The sequence below is a fragment of the Bufo gargarizans genome, chromosome 4, assembly GCF_014858855.1.
Source record: "Bufo gargarizans isolate SCDJY-AF-19 chromosome 4, ASM1485885v1, whole genome shotgun sequence".
NCBI lineage: Eukaryota > Metazoa > Chordata > Amphibia > Anura > Bufonidae > Bufo > Bufo gargarizans.
In genome coordinates, this window is record NC_058083.1 from 291126978 (window position 1) to 291132977 (window position 6000).

Below are 6000 nucleotides of genomic sequence, written 5' to 3' on the forward strand. Positions count from 1 at the left end.
ATGGGCCCCTTCTGTGTCAGGGCCCCAAAGCAGCCGCTTCCCCTATAGCTACGCCCCTGAATGGAGAGAGTGGAGAACAGTGACAGCACACCTCTGCAATTTAGGCTACATGCACACGACTGTGCCGTTTTTTGCGGTCTGCAAACCATTGGAGACATGCCTATTCTTGTCCGCAAAACGGACAAGAATAGGACATGCTATATTTTTTTGGCGGGGCCTCGGAATGGAGCAACGGATGCGGACAGCACACCGAGTGCTGTCCACATCTTTTGCACCCCTATTGAAGTGAATGGGTCCGCACCCAAGCCGCAAAAACTCCAGCTCGGATGCGTACCCGAAAAACGTTTGTGTGCATGAGGCCTTACTGACATGTAGACTCCTGTAGAAACTGCATCTCCAAACGTTAGCTGAAAATGTAAGACTTTTTTTTTTCTGTAGTGACATTTTTTGTCTTTTATATTAGAAAAATGCAGCGTGTTGAAGCAGTCAGGCATTTTTTCATCACTTTCTCTAAAGAGAAAATACCTGAAAGAAGCACAATTTACACATTTGCTAACACATTAGCACCATTAAAAAAAACACATATGAAATGCAAAAAAAATGCATGTAGTTTTCATGACTTTTGGCAGAGAAAAAAAGAAAGAAAAAATTCATGTGTGAAAGGGGCTCTTTTAGGATTGTAGACGACAACGGTAGAACCCAAAGAAATCAGAAACGGAGACCATGCAGATGACGCTTTGGTCAGGCTTGAATGAATGCTCTACTGTGTGAATTTTTCTATAAGAATAGAAGGTAAAAATATTAATATACAGTATGTTTATTTATTGAGCCAACATCCACTTCAAATGACAAGAAAGATGATCGGGACGTGTGATCTTTAGCAAAAGGAAGAATTAAGAGGACTGGGTGGGCGGTCACAGCGCAAGCGTGTCTCTGGTGACAGGTACATTCTCCTATGAGCCATGCAGAACAGAGATTATTTTTGTATTGCTGAATTTTCATGCAGATCAGGCTTTTCATGTGATTCCCTCCTGATATGTCTGCGTGCACTCGGCAATCCTATTGGAGCTGCTTGTTTGTAATTAACTGCAGCTCTCTCTGTCCTTGCATAATAACTCTATATGACAGCAGAAGTATGTGACCTGGAAATGTGTTACCTTAAGCCTTGGTGAATGAACAAGAATTCATAAGCCCGTCAAGCTTCAGTGCTGCTAATAAAAATATCGACAATGCAAGCCTCATGCTATTTCATAAAGGGCAACTGAAGTAAATATGCTAGCCGTGTCCATCTTGAATTAAAAAAAAAAAATGTTGCATGGACAAAGAGCAACTCCACTGCAGGTTTTATGTGTACATGAAGGACAAAGGAAATGCCCAGAAAACAGCTTTAGGGCAGCCTATAAATTATACATTAATAAAAACCAAAAAAGGGGTTTTCTGAGATCTTCATATTAATAGGTTATCAGTATCTGATCGGTGGGGGTCTGACTTCCAGCACCCCTGCTTATCAGCTGTTTGAAGAGATTGCGGTACTCTGGTGAGCACTGCGGCCTCTTCCTAGGCCAATGACGTCACATTCATCAGTCACATGGTACCACTGGTTCCTCCGACCAAGCTGTTAAGGTCTCTGACATGAAGACTAGAGGAGTCAGACTACCATAGATTATGCCACCCCACAACATAATCCCAGAAGTAGGACTGGCGTGACGTTCTTTTGGTAAGGTCACTTCATGGTGTTTCCCACATGGTCTCCATACCAATCTCCTAATGTCATTGTTTCTGAGACAAAAACGGGACTCATCGCAGAAGAGGATAGACCTCCATTCCAACCTCCATTGCCATCTTGTTGTGCACCATGATAGTTTGAGAGCAGTGGCGCGAGGTCAATGGAATATGTGTAGCTGGACATCTGACTCGTAGCCCAATGTCATGCAAATGCCTACTGATTGTTTATGTAGACACTGCCCTAGGCATGGGATGTGATGTCCAATTTGACTTGCAGTACAGAATAGATCACTATGTGCCATTCTTCTAATGGACAAGTGGTGTTAAAGGGGTTGTCTGAGTTATTTTTGTATGTTTCTAAATAGGCAAATGTAAGGACTTTACAATTCACTTACTTTATCTCCAATTGCTCCTTTCTCAGGTTTCACTGGTCACATGACCTGTGGCGTCAGTTTCTCTTCCTGCTCTTATGTTGTTTTGTGCATAAGCCTGAGAGAGCAGATATGAGCCTGTACACGTGAGCTCACTGTGCTGGCCACGCCCCCTGTACTACAGGCTGCTGCTTATTGCTCTCTCCCTGGATTCTTGAGGGAAAATATTAACCCCTTCAGTCGCACAGACTCAGGGCTGAAGGCTTTACTGAGTAGCTGCAGGCAGTGAGGAGATAAAGGGCACAGGAGCTGACAGAGGAGCTCTGCAGAGCATTGCACAAGAACAGGTAGGAGGAAGATCCTGTGTGTATCAGCAGTGTCCTTGTACAGCTGGGACTTGTAGTCCTATAAATACAACATGCTGCTGAGTCTCCCAGCAGGCAGACATGTCACTCAGGGCAGCACTTGTATTCACTCCCTTTGTAGAGCAGGGGGAGGGGCAGAGATAGTTGTTATTGCATGTAAACAAAGAGCCAGAAGAAAACCAGGGAAACAAAATATATTTGGTTTGCCTAAAACTTGCTTAGCTTAGTTATACAGGTCCTTCTCAAAAAATTAGCATATTGTGATAAAGTTCATTATTTTCTGTAATGTACTGATAAACATTAGACTTTCATATATTTTAGATTAATTACACACCAACTGAAGTAGTTCAAGTCTTTTATTGTTTTAATATTGATGATTTTGGCATACAGCTCATGAAAACCCGAAATTCCTATCTAAAAAAATTAGCATATCATGAAAAGGTTCTCTAAACGAGCTATTAACCTAATCAACTAATTAACTCTAAACACCTGCAAAAGATTCCTGAGGCTTTTAAAAACTCCCAGCCTGGTTCATTACTCAAAACCGCAATCATGGGTAAGACTGCCGACCTGACTGCTGTCCAGAAGGCCATCATTGACACCCTCAAGCAAGAGGGTAAGACACAGAAAGAAATTTCTGAATGAATAGGCTGTTCCCAGAGTGCTGTATCAAGGCACGTCTGTGGGAAGGAAAAAGTGTGGCACAACGAGAAGAGGTGACCGGACCCTGAGGAAGATTGTGGAAAAGGACCGATTCCAGACCTTGGGGGACCTGCGGAAGCAGTGGACTGAGTCTGGAGTAGAAACATCCAGAGCCACCGTGTACAGGCGTGTGCAGGAAATGGGCTACAGGTGCCGCATTCCCCAGGTCAAGCCACTTTTGAACCAGAAACAGCGGCAGAAGCACCTGACCTGGGCTACAGAGAGGCAGCACTGGACTGTTGCTCAGTGGTCCAAAGTACTTTTTTTGGATGAAAGCAAATTTTGCATGTCATTCGGAAATCAAGGTGCCAGAGTCTGGAGGAAGACTGGGGAGAGGGAAATGCCAAATGCCTGAAGTCCAGTGTCAAGTACCCACAGTCAGTGATGGTCTAGGGTGCCATGTCAGCTGCTGGTGTTGGTCCACTGTGTTTTATCAAGGGCAGGGTCAATGCAGCTAGCTATCAGGAGATTTTGAAGCACTTCATGCTTCCATCTGCTGAAAAGCTTTATGGAGATGAAGATTTCATTTTTCAGCACGACCTGGCACCTGCTCACAGTGCCAAAACCACTGGTAAATGGTTTACTGACCATGGTATTACTGTGCTCAATTGGCCTGCCAACTCTCCTGACCTGAACCCCATAGAGAATCTGTGGGATATTGGGAAGAGAAAGTTGAGAGACGCAAGACCCAACACTCTGGATGAGCTTAAGGCTGCTATCGAAGCATCCTGGGCCTCCATAACTCCTCAGCAGTGCCACAGGCTGATTGCCTCCATGCCACGCCGCATTGAAGCAGTCATTTCTGCAAAAGGATTCCCGACCAAGTATTGAGTGCATAACTGAACATAATTATTTGAAGGTTGACTTTTTTTGTATTAAAAACGCTTTTCTTTTATTGGTCGGATGAAATATGCTAATTTTTTGAGATAGGAAATTTGGGTTTTCATGAGCTGTATGCCAAAATCATCAATATTAAAACAATAAAAGGCTTGAACTACTTCAGTTGGTGTGTAATGAATCTAAAATATATGAAAGTCTAATGTTTATCAGTACATTACAGAAAATAATGAACTTTATCACAATATGCAATTTTTTTTAGAAGGACCTGTATATTGCTGCCCATCAGATTTACAGTGCTCTATATTTTTTTTTTCATAACTCGGACAACCCTTTAAGGAGGCATCATCCCATAGGACTTGATCCAATTTTTTAAGTTTCATGTGCCTAAAAAACTTTGCTTTCAATCTGGGTTATATGCCCAAGCAACAAATCCCAGCCGCTCCCATTTGAAACGCTCCTTCCCTCTTCACCTTCTCTCCACCCGCCTACGCTCCCAACGTCCTCCAGCCAGAACTTAAAATCTTGTGTAGGCAAACGTCACAGCTCCTACCAGCAAACAGAAATCTTGCAAACAGAGTGGAGATGTGCACCTGAGATTTGTTGGAAGCGTATGGGGGTGGAGAGAAGGTCAAGAGTGAAGGAGCGCTGAGCGATTTAAATGGGAGCAGCTGGGCGCCATTGCCCTTTGGGCTCCTTGATGCTGATTTGGTTATTTATATAAAGATCTTGTTTCAGGGGCAAAAAAGCACATAAAGGTATGTCTGGGATAGGGTGTATGTGGAAAGAGGTGGTAATAGACTCCCTTTAAAAAAAACTATAGAAATATACAATAGAAAAACCAAGCTAATATCTAACCAAAACCTGTGGAGTCTCTAGAAGACGGGGCATAGTGTTCTAATAATGATGAACAGCCAAACCTTCTCTGTTCTTCCCAATGTCCTGGATAATAGATGCCGCAGATGCATTTTCTGTGCTGTGACAGGGAGCTTTCAGTCCTCCTTCCTACAAATGCCTTTTATGTGTGGAACAGCTGGGTTTGGGATTCCTCCAATGCGCAATATAGGTTCTGGCTCTGCCCCAAAATATTGTTATGCAGTCACACGTACAGTGGACGGTAAACTGTCTTCCAGATGTGGTGCTAGTGAACACCAAATGTGGTGCCGTTTGCAGGCGGCTCCAATAGCTTGTGTACAAGGCGAGAGATCCTTGTAAGGAAGTATATAATACAATATGGCCATGAAGAAATACATTGCTGCTTTCTTCAACCCACTTCATTCCGTTTTATAATGCCGTGACCATGACAACATGAACTGATCGCTCCACAGCTGATTCTTTTTTGGATAGAATATTTATTATATTTGCTACAATATGAATAGATATTGTTAATAATTCTATCATCTTTGATCATACAGGGAGCCAGAAATACAGCATTTGTTGGATCTGATGCATACCACACAAGATGATATTTACAGGCACAATGAAAATCACCATGGAAAGATTTTTAGAAAAAAAGGTAGCCAGGTAGCGCCCTCTACTGGGGACAGTCAGTAAGTCACTCTTTTGGGAAAGGCAAAAGTACAACATTGTGATCCAGATTAACATTTTCAGTCACATGTTTAGCACATGTTTAACTCCTTAAAAACTCGTCTATTATCGAACTAATCCATTCCTTCATATTTCCAGTATTCAATAAGGCTATGGCCACATGGTCAGGTTTCTGCAGGCGGTTTTGGATGCCAAAATCAGGAGTGGATCCTAAAAGGAGACAAAGTATAAGGGACAGATACAGCTTCTCTTCTTTTTCAAATTCACTCCTGGCTTTGGCTTCCAAGACTGCATGCAGAACCCTGACCATGTTTCTGTACCCTAATTCTCCAGTAGTCAACCTTCATAACCACAGTGCCTTGCAAATGTAGGTCACTTAATAGTGTTTTTTTTTCTGTTTTGTCACATTACAACCTGGAATTAAAACGGATTTTATGTAATGGACCTGACAA